Raw genomic sequence first — 15959 nt, 5'->3', positions numbered from 1 at the left:
GGTTTGGTTCCCAGTCAAGAGCACCTAACTGGGTTACAGGTTCAATTTCCAGCCTGGTCTGAATGCTTGTAGAAGACAACCGATCTTGACCTCTCTCTCTCTTTCCTTCCCTCCCTCCATTCCTCCCTCCATCCCTCCCTCCCTCCTCTCCAATCCCCCCCTCCCACTCTTTTTGAAAATCAATGGGGAAAAATATCCTCTGTTGCGAATTAACAAAAACAAAAACAAAACAAAACTTTAAAAAATTGGCCAAGTTCCTAAATAGACACTTATCCAAAGAGGACACACAAATGGCCAACAGACATATGAAAAGATACTCAAAGTCACTAATCATGAGAAAAATGCATAATAAAACCACAATGAGATATCACCTCACACCTGTCAGAATGGCTATCATCAATAAATCAACAAACAAGTGTTGGTGAGGGTGTGGAGAAAAGGGAACCCTAGTACACTGTTGGTGGGAATGCAGACTGGTGCAGCCTCCATGAAGAGCAGTATAGAGTTAACTTGAAAAATTAAAAATGGAACTGCTTTATGACCCAGCAATTTCACTTCTGGGAATATATCTGAAGAAATCCAAATCATTAATTCGAAAAAATATATGCACCCCTACGTTCACTGCAGTGTTATTTACAACAGCCAAGATTTGGAAGCAGCCCAAGTGCCTATCAGTAGTAGATGAGTTGATTAAAAAAAAAAAAAAAGCTGTGGAACATTTACACAATGGAATACTTGGCCTTAAAAAAGAAAAAAATCTTACCTTTTTGTGACAGTATGGATGGATCTGGAGCGCATTATGCTATAAGCCAAGAAATAAGCCAGGCAGAGAAAGACAAATAGCACATGATTTCATTTATATGTGGAATCTGATGAACAAAATAAACTAACAAAACAGAAACAGACTCACAGATACAGAGAACAGAGTGACAGCTGTCAGAGGAGAAGGAATTCGGGGGCTAGGTGGAAAAGGTGAAGGAATTAAGCAAAACACACACACACACACACACACACACACACACACACACACACACACCTCATAGACAAATGTATGAATACTACCAGAGGGCAGGAGTGGTGAGGGGAGATAGGAAAAGGTAAAGAGGGGATAAATGGTGATGGAAGGAGACTAGACTTGGGGTGATAAACACACAATACAATACATAGATGATATATTATAGAATTGTACACTTAAAACCTATATAATTTTATTAACCAATGTCACCCCAATAAATCCAATAAAAATAAATTCCTTCTGAAACCACCTCCCTACCAGAATGGGGCCGAAAATCTTCCCACCTAGCTGATGAAGGCAAAAATATATAAAAACTAAACAGCCTAGAACTATAGCTGATTATTTATGGAAAAAAATATTTGTAATTATCCCATTTATTCAAAGGAGTAAAATGATAAAAGCTGTTAGAATATGAAAGTGACCTATAAGATTGGGAATTCAGTTGGTTCTAACAAAATTTTTAGCAGATCTTCAAAAAGAATTTTCTATCTTAACCCTCCACCTAGTAAACATACCTCTCAGATTCAGAGTTCTAGACAATGGCAATGAACTGGATAATCCAGCACTAAAATTTTTAATAACTACTATCCTATTAACTTTTAAAGTGGAAAGGCATGAATAGGCTTCCTGGGGTCATGACCGTCTTCGTTGGTGGGAAAGCACCCCATTTCTGTACAGCCTTCCTGAGTCCTAACCTCCCAGATACTTTTTCCCCCATGATATTCAGGCTGGTGAAGAAAAGAATCATCCCTCATGCTGCTACTTACTGTCCTTTATAAAGGGAAATCTCCAGTGTCTCTGACCTTATGAGTAGACTAGCAAGCACACAGGATATAAGATGCCTGTAACATTTGAGGAAATAAAACTATTTGGCTTCTTCTTCGTGCTTAGTATGGAGGGAGAAGACACACACACACACACACACACACACACACACCTCTTCTAAAAAACTATTTGGCTTCTTCTTCGTGCTTAGTATGGAGGGAGAACACACACACACACACACACACACACACACACACACACCTCTTCTAAAAAACTATTTGGCTTCTTCTTCGTGCTTAGTATGGAGGGAGAAGACACACACACACACACACACACCTCTTCTAAAAAACTATTTGGCTTCTTCTTCGTGCTTAGTATGGAGGGAGAAGACACACACACACACACACACACACACACACACACACACACACACCCCTTCTATAAGTAAAGAGAACAGGGAAGGCGGATAAACCAGGGGAATAAAGGCAGCAATATCCTATAGTGTACTCAAGTCAGCTCTGAAATTCAACCAAATGTGTGGCTCACTGCCTAATCCAACATATACATCTGGTAATAATAAACACTGATAAGTCATAAACAAAAAGGGCTTTCTTAATTCAAAGACTCCACAAAGTATTGGTAACATTAACATTTACATAAACACAAGCAAGTAATTTGTGTAAAATAGATTTTTTAAAATAGTATTTCAATTTAAGTTACTAAGAAATAAAAAACTGTTTGATATTTTATTGCCTAGTCTTCAAAAGACTAAAAGCCACTATCTTTGATTTGACCAAGTTACAAATCTGGTTTCAGTAGAGAGAAAAAAAACATATTACCTCTCTTTAATGCAAAGGACAAAAAAGATCATCACTGCAAATCATAATGTTTGGGTTCATGATGAAAACAGGAAACAGACAGGCTGCCCAGGTATAATTATGGTTATAGTCTAATGTGCCTTCAGGTTCAGCCAAGAATTAAAACCCAGTGAAGAGGGTAAGAAGAATTTACTTGCCTCTACCTTGCAACAGAAGGCAACTTTTAATAATACTCCCAGAAACATGTTACATAACCAACAGTAAACAACAATCTGATTCAAACCTCATTAGTAACAACATTCTGCCACTGTCTCCCACTGAAATTAACAGCTGACTTTGCCAGAGGGAAAGAAATGCAGCACATATCAATCTACCCATTTCTGTGGCGCCTAGCACAGTGAACCAGACAAGTAGATAATACTACCAAATCTACACAGATTCTACGAAAATTATTTTATTCTTTTCTTTTCCAGCTCCCTGCTCTCTTCCTCCTTTAAACCAGATGATATCATACGGATGCATTTAAAATCAAAGAGGAAAGTCAGTTGAGAAGATGCATCTAACTTTTACACTTAAGGGACGAATGGATTTTTTTAACAAAAATAAACTAGACTAGTTTATGCCATAACAGCAGCTCTGTAAAATGGTAAAGCACACTGAGGGAGCAGCAATGTAGAGAGGAAGGAAAGGAAGATGCTGACAGTCATGCAAACAATCATTAACAAAAATTAAATTAAAAGTCTAAACAAAATATGTATAACTTTTATGAAGGTTACGTTACTTTGTCTCTTAGGAGTTGTTTTGTATTCTTGTAATCTCCAGGTTCACCTTAGAGGAATAAGAGTTAGCAAAGGAGTAAAAAAATAATACAAAATAATTTGTTCAAATCCAAAAATAGTACCTAGCTTAACTTGGAACCCACTAATTTCATAACAATATTCGGACCAATAAAATGTGAAACGATTACATTGTGTCTAGCTATTGTTTTCTGGTATCAAGCAGAAATTTTAAACTACTTGGATGTTACTATATCTACTGGGACTAACGTTTTCAACCTTTCAACTTCCAAATTAACACTGAAAACTAATTCACTCTGGGTAATTTGGGCACTCTAAGGAAATTTAAGTACTGTATTCCAGTTTTTAAAACAAAAATTTTTTTTAAGAATTTAAAAAAAACAGCAACTCAAGTACCCTTTCCTCTCAACTTCTGTGAGGCCAAGCCACAACCTCCACCTATCCAGCCTTTGGTGCTAGATGAGAACACGTTTGGTAGTGCTAGGCAACAGGCATGATGTGACAAACCCGAGCAGACTTGAAAACTTTTTCCATAGAAAGATAAGGTAAACAAGATATACTTAGCGCCACACCCATTTCAAGGCACAGGCGGCCAGGAATGCTCTCTCTCTCTCACCGCCCCCCCCCCTCCCCCCCAAGATCTCCAGCTGGTCAGGAAACAATGTCTCTACAATCAAGATAGAGATCTGGCCCAGGGTGTTCAGGCATTCCTCACCTCCAGGCTGGCCTACAGCTTCACTCTCCAATGCCATCAAAACCAGAGTTGGAACATTTCGTTAGGAAGAGGGAAAACGTCCAAATACCCGACTATCCTCGTCCCAGCTCTTTTTGCAACCAAAATCTGTTTTGGCTACTGAGCATGCTCTAACTTAAGACGGGCGCCACATGGGAGTTTTCAAAGCGTAGGCTCCAAACTCCACGTAATAACAGCAGCTGAAGGGGGAAGAAAGGAAAAGGGGAGGGGGGGGGGGGGAACGACCGGAATATGAATCTTAAGTATTGATACCGAAGTGAAGGACCTGGGCAGGGGCTGACTACGGTGAAGGCAAACTCGTTACCTGGCACTCTCCGTGCAGCTGTGCCTCAGTTTCACAAGAAGCAGAAGAAACCTCTGCAGCGGTGAAAACTGGCAGGGCAAGTGGCAGGCGCCGGGTCTAACACCCAGCTGAGTGCAGTAGCAGGTCACAACTGCCCAGAGTGCCATTCCCACCGATAAGCGCGGATCCTTATCTTTGAAACACAAAGCGACGGCGGCACGGATTCCTCAGGCCACGGGACAGCTCTGCAGCGGGGCCGACCAGGATGCTCCGCCGAGCACGGCCATCGCACCGGGGTGGTGCTTGGGTGAGGAAGAGCCACCCGATCCTCTGGACTGAAGCCGCGCCGGGGAGCCCCTCGGGGGCGTCCCCAACACCTCCCTCCCCGGACCCGCGGTCACGCCGGCGCAGGACCAGGACCCGCCTCCGCCCCGCCTCAAGACGCCCCCGGCCGCGGGCGAGGCCTCCGCAGCCAGACGGGCCGCCCCGTCCCCGCCCGCCCGGACCCCAGCAGGCCGGGACTCGGCCTACCTCCTTCCCGGCAGGCCCGGGCGGTTTCTGCCGCGTCCGCGCCGAACGCCCCGCCTCGGCCCGCGTCCGCCTGGAGCGTCCAGCTCCGCCTGCGCCCCGCTCCCGCTCCCGCTCGCGCCCGGGCCCCTCACTCACCCGCCGGCCGCCGGGCGCACTCTCCCCACCGTCGCTGCGCTTCCCCTCGGTGCAACTTTATTAGCAGCTCGGCCGCGGGACACGCGCACGGCGCCCGCTCGCCCAGGACCCGGATGAGGGAGGGAAAGAGCCGAGGGCACCCCCTATCCCCCAACCACCCCCCCGCGCGGAGGTCGGCGCATGCGCGTGAGCACCCGAGTGACCGCTGCGGCTGGATGGGAGGGCCGCCCCTCCCGCCGCTGGTGGGAGCTCCAGGGCGGCGGGGCTCGGCGCCCGCACACCCGGCTTCCGATCACCCAGGCTTCTCGCCACAGGGGCCGGGCCAGGAGTGAGAGTCGGACCCCGGCCGGGCGGCCCAGTTCACTGGAGCGTTGACCCCGTATACCTGAAAGGTTTCGGCTTTGATTCCCAGTCAGGACACGTATCTAGGTTGTGGGTTCAATCCCTGGTCGGGCCGTTTACTTGAGGCAACCCAGGAAAAAAGAAGTGAGAGTGGGCTAGCTCCCACCCCCACCATAGCCACTATTCATCTCCACTAACCAAATCAACCCACTTTATAATAAAATAATTGGCCTCAACATGGACAATTGGAGATGTATCCAGTGATATATAAAGAGCAAATAAAGACATCATCAGATGCAACTGTACTATTTTTATTGACTTGTAATAGAAATCTGAGTGATGAATTTGTTGTATTTTTTTCATCCTCTGAAAAAGTGTCTTTAAAACAAGCTCCTGAGTATCTTCTTACAGCTTCTTACTAGATGCGGCCCCAGACCCCTCCTATATGGAAATCTTGGAGCCTCTCCTAGCCCCACCCTTGCAGACACTTGGGAATGCTGCCAGTGGCCACCTTGGAGATCCCCCAAGTATCCCTCAGGGAGTTCAGCCCCAGTAGCTCAAGATACACAACCCCTCCACCTCCTGGGGGCAAGGGATATCCTGTGGGGAACCAAGCCTCTGGGCAGGTGGGGACCCTGCAGAGCAGAGGCCATCCATAGGTCGATATCACTCCATTCCATCTCCTGGGGCAAGAGTCTCTTTCCTTAGTACTTGGGGCTATTCTCAATGCTTTCCCCATCCAATTTCCCAAAACTATCATCGTTTCCTAGGATATGACAGTGTACCACCTAGGACAGGGGTGGGGAATGTTCCGCCTACTGGCGTATAAAGCCTGAGAAATCATTTGGTCTGGCCCTGCCAAGGCATTAGGGGTGAGTTAATTAAGTATTTGACCAAATATAGTAAGCTAGTTTTTAAGTTGATAATTTTGTATGGCCCGTTAGGTTAAAAATATCCAAATGGCCCTGGCTGGTTTGGCTGAGTGGATAGAGCGACGGCCTGGGGACTGAAGGGTCCCAGATTCCATTCCAGTCAAGGGCACATGCCTGGGTTGCTGGCTCCATGCCCAGTAGGGGGTGTGCAGGAGGCAGCCAATCAATGATTCTCTTCATTGATGTTTCAGTCTCACTCTCCCTCTCCCTTCCTCTCTGAAATCAATAAAAATATATTTAAAGATATATGTATCCAAATGGCCATTGGCAGAAAAAAACTCCCCACCCCTGACCTAGGGAATCCAATTTGGAGAGTATTAGTGAAGAAAAAATTTTAAATAGTTGTTTTTATCTTAACAGTTCAATACCCATTTTCTAATATTCCACTATAAATCAATCCTTTTTAAATAACTAATCTAAGTTTTTTTTAATGGAGTTCTTTTTAATCCTTTCATACCTTAATCTTCAAAAGTATTCCCAATCTGACCTTTTGTCACCAGTCTCCTGCCACCTTCACTGCCTGAGCAAGGATCATCTCACCTGACACACAAAGTGGTCAGCTGCTATTTTGCTTCAGGCTCCTTCAGCCATTTGTTTCCACTGTAAAGAGACAAAGCAAATGTTGCAAAAATCTGCCTCAGGGTGGCCATCTCATATGTGGACAGGAGCCTAGTAAGGCAGTGCAGTGGGCCAGGTTGGGAAAACAGAGGGTCTCTGCTCTGATCAAAAGGAGCAGTTGCTTTTCCATGCCAGTCAGCCATCACCACAGGGAATTGCAGGAATCAGGTCCCAGTGTTGGCAGATCTGATTTTTCAAAAACAGCTGGAAATCTGGATTCTAATGTAAAAATTTCAGTTTTACATGTTAGCAACTCCTTTCATTTTTTCTCTCTTTGTCACTCTCTTTCTTAGACAGTCAGGAGGCCAACCCTGTACATGCCAAGCAAAACAAATCCATGGTCCCGATTTAGCCTGCTGGCCATCAGTTTGCAATCTCAGGTCTGCATCTTAAACCTCTTTACTACATCATAAACTTTGTGAAAGTAAAGTCTGTGTACTTTAACTCTTTGTCACACTCACTGATTATTTGTTGTTAATTCAGAATTTTCCAGCCCTTGGACGGCACATATTTCTGGAGCCTGCATGGGTTTACAACTCCCAGAAGTGCCTATAACCCTGCCTTGAAGGATGCTTTTTTTTCTTTTTCCAGGACTGATGTTTGCAGAGTGTTTTGTTGAACATTATAAGACATAACAATTTGGTTTAAATGTTTTGTACACTAGAGCCACTTCTTACTTCAAACAGATAGTAAAGTCCTTCTCAAAACAAACTGTTTGCTGTCTGACAGTCACTACACATATGTAAGGAACAATTTGTGATTACAGGATTTCTTTTAACAACCACATTTAAAATCTCAAAGCCAACAGTTCTGTTTCCTGAACTGTGTGTCCACATATTGATCAAATCATCCAGAGACTCAACCTCTCCAAGTTGCTATGTGGGCTCCGCTTAGGTCTTAAATTGCAAAAGATGATAATCTAGAAGAGAGGAATGGAAATTTTAGCAGCACAACAGCTGCCCCCAAGAGGACTGAGAAATTATCCAGACCTCACAGGGTATAGAACATCAGACAGATCACTAAATATCTATATAGTCGAAAAGATATCAAGCAGATGAACAGGCCTGCCAGAACCAGAGGAATGGAGTAAGGAAGTCACTGTTTTGGACTAGCAAATGGGATTTAAGAACAAATGTAGAATAGGATGATCTGAGCAGATAGATAATCAGTAGGGCACCAAGACAGATGATCTGCTTTTCAGTTTCGCATTCAACCGACCAAAAACATCAGGTAAAAGATAAATACTCAATTTTACTTCGAGAAATCTATTTCTGGATAATTTAGGCCTGTGCGTTCAACCATGGGTGCCTGTGTACATATTTGATAATGTTTGAAGACAATGTGGGTTGTTACACTACACCTAAGAGGGAGGTACCAGTGGCATCTACTGAGTAGGCCAGGGATGCTGCTAGCATTCTACAATACACAGGACAGCCTCCTTCTACCAAGAGTCATTCAGTACCAGATGTTAATAGTGCTGAGGTTGAGAAAACCTAATAGTTTTGTGTGTGTATTTTTTTAAATTGGGTTGATGTTTAGGGGAGGAAAAAATGGGCCTTTTCTTTGAATTTTTCTGGTAATTGTTTTAATCATTTGGTGGACAGAACCAGCCTAAATGTTGACTTGGAGAAAAAAAAAATTTTTTTTAAGAGAGAAAAGAAGGGAGAGAGAGAAAAAACACACAGCGATTTGCTGTTCCACTTACTTATGCATTCATTGATTGATTCTTATGTGTACCATGACTGGGATCAAACCCACAACGTTGGTGATAGCAATGACACTCTAACCAACTGTGCTACCTGGCCAGGGCCAGAATCAGCCTAAATGTTTAGTCCATGATCTACTACCACCCTGAATTTTCCAGATCCAGAAAGGAGGTAATTTTCAGGAAACATGAGACATGAAGAACTGGAGTAATTAACTCAGCCTTTCAATATTTAAAAATCTTATTTTTAAATAAAATTTTATTTTTAAATATGGGTAATTGAAGCAAATTGGTTTTGGTTTCAATATCCTTAATAAATATCTCAATTCCACCCTTTGCTGAAGCTTAGAAAATTCTCCCTAAATGACCAGTACACACCCAGTAGAACTGGAAGAATGTGATCATGTTTGGAAGTGTTACCCAGCATAGAAGGATCAGTGAATGAATGGCATCAGGGAGACTCATAAAGGGTCTGGTAGCCACCTCAAAAGACTTCTCACTTCCCCAGACAGTCATGGCAAGTGGACATCAGAGCAAAAAATATCTGTTTGTACGAGTCTCCCAGACAGTGTTCTGGAAACAAAGCTGCCTTTTCAAGTTCTGAAAATTCTATATTTCAACTGCCAAACTACCCTACCCCAATCCTCACTATCAGAAACAGTGCAGGAGCAAAAGCTAAAGTAGGAAATGTTGTGAGAAGAGTGAGTTTCCCAAGAAATGATGTGCAAAGACACAATTCACGATCCCATCTGAGAGAGAGAAAGAAAAAAATCAGGTTACAATTTTCAAAAGAAACTCGTGTTAGTTTTTTAACAGAAGGAGCCAAGTTCCCGCGCCAGCCAGAGAATACACTAAAAGGATTTCATCCAATATTTGAAAGGATTTTTCCAGTAAAATTTGAGTGTTCTGATGTGAAATGTTTCCTTAATAATCCACAGACCCTTATTTCCACAACTCAGAAGCTGAGGATCTTACTGGATTGAAAAAAGGAAAAAGAAAGTAAAAGAATGACAGTTCCCTCCACCGGGAGCACAGCCATCTCACGGCCACAGACGCTTGAAGCTTCAGGGTTGGATATCAGAGACTCCATGAGCCCCTGGAATGAATATGCACATTTTTGTGTATATACCTAAGTACAAATTTTCTGCAAACAACAGTCCATAGCTTCCATCAGATTCTCGAAGGGTTTCCTGACCTCCAAATGTTTGCCGATGCTTAAAGCAATGGTTACTTTATGTGTGGTGTAAATGTAATGTGTCCATTTTTAGTTATCTTCTCTTTTTTCAGAGCAACATAATTGGGAGAGGCCTCTCGAGGGAAGGCTGCTTGATGCAGAAGGTAGGAACCCGGCTTGCCTGTCTCCAACCATCTGCTACATTAAAGAGGGCCTCCTATGACTGGAATCCAAAACACAAAATTAAAAGGGCTGCTTGCACCCAGAATCATAAAACAAAGAGGCTTTCTAAAGCAGGGCTTGGAGCGAACACTCATTTCTTCCTGACTTAAGCAGCATCTGTTCTTCCTGATGGCGAACACTCTCCAAGTTAACTCAACTGACCTCCATGGTTCTACATTCTCAGTTTTCATCCTCAGAGACGTGGTCTCAGAAGAGCCCAACCACATGTGCACTCCGCCACAAATCCAGAACAGCAGGTGAATATGGGGGAGTGCTATGGAACTGGGGAGAGGCAAAGGAGACGGAAACTTCACGTTCTCTAGGGTGCCTTTGAACTGCATTAATCTTAGTTGTGAGAACTCTGAAGCCAGACATCCTGGTTTGAACACAGGTTGTCTCACTACCTGTGTCAACTTGCACAAGCTTCTAACCAATCTGTGTTCCAGTGTCCTCATCTGTGAAATAGGGATAACAATAGTAGCAACTGAATAGAATTATTATGAGGATTAAATGAATACAGACTTGTTAGGTGCCCAGAACAGTGCCTGGCACATAGTACATGCCATACAAACGTTTGTTTTAAAAACACATATTTTCAGCCCTACCTAGTTTGGCTCAGTGGATAGAGCGTCAGTCAGCCTGTGAACTGAAGGGTCCCGGGTTCAATTCCAGTCAAGAGCACATACTCGATCCCCAGTAGGAGACATCATTGATGTTTCTACTGCTCTCTCTTCCTTCCTTTCTGAAATCAATAAAGATCTTTTAAAATAATAATAATAATAATAATAATAACATGTATTTTCATTGATATGCCAGCACCTTCTAAAATATCCTTCCCAAATTCATTTGTACATAAATTGTGTATTCATTGTACCTGAGAGTAGATCCTCTTCTCTTCTTACTTGAATAGGTGATCTCATTTACTCTCAAGTATGATCTATCACAGATAATTCCCAAATTTCTGTTTCTATCTTGGATTTGACTAATGAACTTCAGGCCCTTAAACTACCCTCTTAATGTCTCTACTGGACTGCAGATTTTGGATTTTGTCTGCCTACCATACTCTCTAATTCCCATTCTTCTGCTTCCTTTATGGTATCATTGCCCCTCTCTGTTAACCACAGTACCAGACATTTCACCTCAGAGATGGGCATATGACTCAGGAGGGTTATCTTAGTTTTCCATTAGCCAGGCCACCATGATTGCTTTGTAAATGGGCATGTGACCCAAGCAAAGTAACATATATCATCCCTCAAACTGTTGTATGGATATTGAAAGAAAGAAGTCCTCCTTCTTGTCATTGCTAAGGTAAGGGTGACCCAGGCTGCCAAGGAACACCTGCCACCATGTAAGGCAGTTTTCCTGGAGCCAAAAGAGAAAAGCAGAGCTGATACACAGAGGAGAAGCCCTCAGTTCCAGCTGTGACTGACGTGCTAACGATCCTCCTCAGGCTTCCCAATTACATCAGCCTATGCATTCTGCTTTTGTTTAAGTTCGTTTTGCTTCTACCACTTGTTACACCTGCGCTTGGCAATCTCACTGGATTTATCAGGTCCAAATCTGAACTTCTGATATTTGTCATTCTTTCTCCCCAACCTGGTCCTGCTCCAATCTTCACCATGTCAATAAATGGCAGCTCCATCATATAGGAGCTTATACAGAGCAGTCATCTGTGGCATATTGGATTATTGTCCTAAATCATCACTCCTTTCCTGTTGTATAATTATACAGTTACACCCTTTGCCACGTGACTTTGCAGTATCTTTTCCTAGAGTAGGTGACATGTACTTCCTTGCCCCTTTCATGTTGACTTTGGCCATGTTGACATTTATGCATATAATAACGAATATTGATCAAGCAGGTACTTTATGCTAAGTACAAAGCAATGTGCTTTATATATTTTATTAAACACCACAGTGAACTTACAATGTAGTTGTTATTGCAAACATCATCATCTCCTTTTTCTAAATAAAGAAATTAAGGCACAAGCCATTAAGAAACTAGCTGTTGTGAATGTGTATACTACCATTCATGTTTCTAACTCTGCCTTGGGTGTGTGTGTGGGGGGGGAGAAGGGTGTTTTTAAGAATTGGTGTTTTCAAAATGCTTTGCTGATCCTTGAAAAATATAATGAAATTTGGTTGAAATATTTTGTACGCTAGGCCCCATTCCTCACTCCATGCATTCTGGAAGATCTTACACTCTGTGCTTCCCACAAGCCAGTCCCTTCCAACTTCTCCCGCCATCTCTCTGTACTACCCTCCTGTCCCCTATCATTACACTGGTTTCTCTGCTGTCCCCACTACTTCCAACTTGTCATCACATTCCCATCAACACACCTTTACTTTCTCAGAAACCTCTGAGCAAATGTCTCCTCCTGCAGCCTGTCCTACCTTTCCTTCCCAAACCAACTTGAATTCCTCCTTCACAAGGCCTGCCTAGTCCTCACGGAGCGTTTTTCTGATGCTTGATATTAAGGAAGCTGCATAAGAAGGAAAAGATATGCAATGTAGAGATGCTGAGAGGTGAGGGATGGCACAGCCATTTTACAGATAAGGAGATGAAGACTCAGAGAAGCAAAGTCAATTTCTGAGTTTATGTAGATCATCAGCAATGGAATTAGAATTCAAATCCAGATGAGTCTGACACCCAAACTCGTGCCCTACACATAATGGGTGTTCTCCTGTCTCACTCTCACTGACACATTCTAATCTTCTTGAACCCCAACAAAATGTTTCTGGTGAATCCTATGGCGATAGTTAGGGAACCACAATATTCTGAACTGAATTGGGAAAAAACAAAAAACCACAATAGGTTACTAAGTGAGAGAATGAATGAATGCATGGATAAATAAATGTGTCAATGGACACAATTGCAATTTTTAAACTGAATATGTGGTGTTTGGTGATGGTGAAGTCACACAGAGCAAGTAGGTCATAAAACTCTGTATTTACTCTAACAGTCAGGTAAGGGCCCTGAGCAAGCTCCAAAGGCCCTGAGTGAATGGAGTTACTGTTCCAACATGTTTATCTTGAAGTGTAGTGAAACCTATTAATTCTATTTGTATAATGACTAATGCCTCTGCGGATGTATCATTTACAATATGGTGGCATTACTAATGTGCCACATTAAAGGTGATTTGAACCGATGAATCAAATCAGTTAAGCTCCTCTAAGTCAACGCTGGCTGCCCAAGTCATGCGGTGTACTGTTTCCACTACAGAGAGGAGCCGTGCTAAGCAGAGCAGGGATGTTGATCTCATCTGTGTTGCTTCCGCGGGCCTGTTTTTGTAAGAGCACTATCGCACTTGGTACTGAAAACCAGAGTTCGACTGTTTTAAATACGAGGCAAGAAGTCAGCAAAGTCTCCTGCCCTGGATGTGCCCCAGATGGAGCAGTTGGAGCCCCCTGCCAGGTCATTCCATCAAAAAATGAGATGTCTGAGCTCCAATGTGGTCCTGGCTATGACGTCTCTGAGCTCCGAGCAAAAACCATCTGGGGATTGCTTCTGGTTTTCAGGACCATAGGAAAGAAAGCTATTTATCATGTAGGTTAAATATTTGTCTTATTTGTTTATGATTTCTGGATAAGTTTCTATTAGATGCACTATAATGGTAAAAAAAAAAATTGCTCCATACATTCCTCTTTTTATTCATGAAAATGAGGATATTCAGAGATAAGCTATCAGTGGAAAAGCACACCCACTTCTCTCCTTGAACCTCCTGCCCCATCTTTCTTCAGTCAGTTCCTTGTTCCTATGCCTGGCTTTATGATTTGAAAACTCCTTTCTGATTCATTTATTCACTGAAAAGCATTTGTGGAGTGCTTGCTATGTGCCAGGCCTTGGGCTAAACACTGGAAATGCTTACAATGAGAAAACAGGCAAGGCCCCTGCTCACATAGAATGCAATCAAGTCAGGAAGGCAGCCATAAATGGCTCCATCGATACTCTGCCTAAATAAGATGATCCCCAAACACCTCCTTGATTCTTTGGATCAGCATTGGCTGAGCTAAAACTTTTAAAACTGCAAATATTTTCCCCCCCTCTCTCCTCATCTCCCCATCATATGCCTGGAATTCATTTTTGAGGTCTATAACCAATCTTGGGGAAATAGATATACTCACGCCCTGCTTGATTTTGTTGTTTTTGCAACACTGACAGAGCCACAAGCAAATTGGAGTGACTACAAGCACCCAGTCACCCAAGACCCCACACTGCATTGACTCCTGAAGGATTAGCGCCTGAGGTGCTGGTGACTACCACCAATGCACAAACAGGCCAGGTCTTCGCCTACCTATGAAATTTCACTTTAAGAACCCCGGGCATTTCTGGGACTACTAGGATACCAGGAACAATTGCATCAGCAGCCAATGCCCCACAGCTATGTGAGCAGATCAGGAAAACAGGCCCTAGACATAGATTTGTTTTACTGAGCACTTTCTAGCTGCCACTTTTAGAGACTCTTAGCAGCCTTAAGGAGAAACCAAAGAGGTCCTTTTGTGTGTGTTTTTGTTTGTCTGTTTTATACAAGCACACAATAAGGACAAACACTCAGAGAAAAACTCATTCTCATCCTCACCCTTGGGTTGTTTTTATCCCTTAAAATTGAAAGGAAGGGATGAATACGAGTGACCATTGGTCAAGGAGGCATTTTACAAGGCTCTCTGGAAGTGCAGGGTGGCAAGGACTGTGGTTTCCTGGGCCCTGAAGTCACTCTGATCCCAGGGCAACTAGTACGATAGCACAGGGCATGGTTGGGGATTGAGCCAGCCTTAAAGTGACTTTCCTTCTCTTTTTGCATTTTTTTTTTTTTCAGAATTCCTGGTAGGTAGACTTCTCAAGAGAAACTCCCAAACTTGCCGCCACCCAAAATGAATTATATTGGGTGGAATTTCATGCCAAGCCTCCTCAAAAAGTATTGGCTTCTCTCACGCCCAGCTCATTTGCAATCTGGCAGGGATACCACTCCTCATCTAGGCAATTGTAGACAGAGTTGTAGGACTACTTCTACTCAAATCACATGGCACAAGTCAAAACCACATTTCCAGGAATTAAGTTGCTCATGTGGCTTTCCTGACAAGGTTGCTGTGGGTATGGCAGACACCTGAGCTTGCTGGACTCCATTTTGGCCAGCCCAGCACACAAAGTGAGACCCAGGGAATCTGCTTGGTATGGACAGCTTCCCCCATACAAAGCAGTCACTGATTTATTTATTTATGAAAACATTCATCATACTTTTACTGATAGCCTACAATGTGACAGGCTTTGTAACAGATGCCAGACACAATGGTGAGCAAAAACAGACCCAGTTCCTGCCCACACAGATTGTATAACCTAGTATGAGAGACAGGTATTAATCAAATAACCACCTGGTATAAAAAGGAACATGAGCCAATGAGCACAGAGAACCAGGGGGCAGGGAGGACTGCTCTGACAAAGAGGTGCTTGAGCTGAGATCTGAAGGATGAACAGGAGTTAATTGAGGGTGAAGTTTGCGTGGGGAAAGCCTTCCGGGCAGAGGAGGGAATAGGGTGTGTGAAGACTTCAGGTACAGGAGAGAGTGGTGATGGTGGTAATGAAAAACTGAGGGGAGACCAATGTTGGACAGAGAACACAAGTGGGCGTGAGCCTGGAAAGGGCGCGGCGGGGGAGGAGGGGGAGCGGGGGCAGGCAGAACAACCCAGGGCTTTGTAGGCCAGGGCTGGTGTTTGGGACTTACCCTAACTGTGCATCACAGGTCAGAGCTGGGGCTCGGGCAGCTGCCTTCCCAATGAAGAGCAAGGCTGGTGGCATCAGAGAAGAAGTACAGAGGGGGAGGAGATAGGGAGATGGGGTTACTCAAAGGACAAGCTCTCAGGAGCACCATCA

General features: G+C 43.5%; 1 protein-coding gene across 2 annotated transcripts in view; it reads right to left on the bottom strand.

The window, feature by feature from the left end:
- The window catches only part of SMAD5 (SMAD family member 5), a 47506-nt gene extending 42313 nt beyond the window's left edge, over positions 1–5193 (bottom strand). The window contains exons 1-3 of one of the 2 annotated variants that reach the window (XM_054717879.1): positions 4111–4189; positions 3380–3426; positions 764–802 (exon numbers count right to left, since the gene is read on the bottom strand). The gene's annotated coding sequence lies outside the window, so the exon portion shown is untranslated. Of the gene's footprint in view, positions 1–763; positions 803–3379; positions 3427–4110; positions 4190–5098 lie in introns of those variants that run through there. The other variant, XM_028148064.2, reaches the window with a different exon arrangement.
- Positions 5194–15959: the final 10766 nt, after the last annotated feature.

This window comes from Eptesicus fuscus, chromosome 6 (genome assembly GCF_027574615.1).
Source record: "Eptesicus fuscus isolate TK198812 chromosome 6, DD_ASM_mEF_20220401, whole genome shotgun sequence".
Classification (NCBI taxonomy): domain Eukaryota; kingdom Metazoa; phylum Chordata; class Mammalia; order Chiroptera; family Vespertilionidae; genus Eptesicus; species Eptesicus fuscus.
The sequence above is the reverse complement of the archived record's forward strand: the minus strand, read 5'-3'. Positions and strand labels throughout refer to the sequence as shown.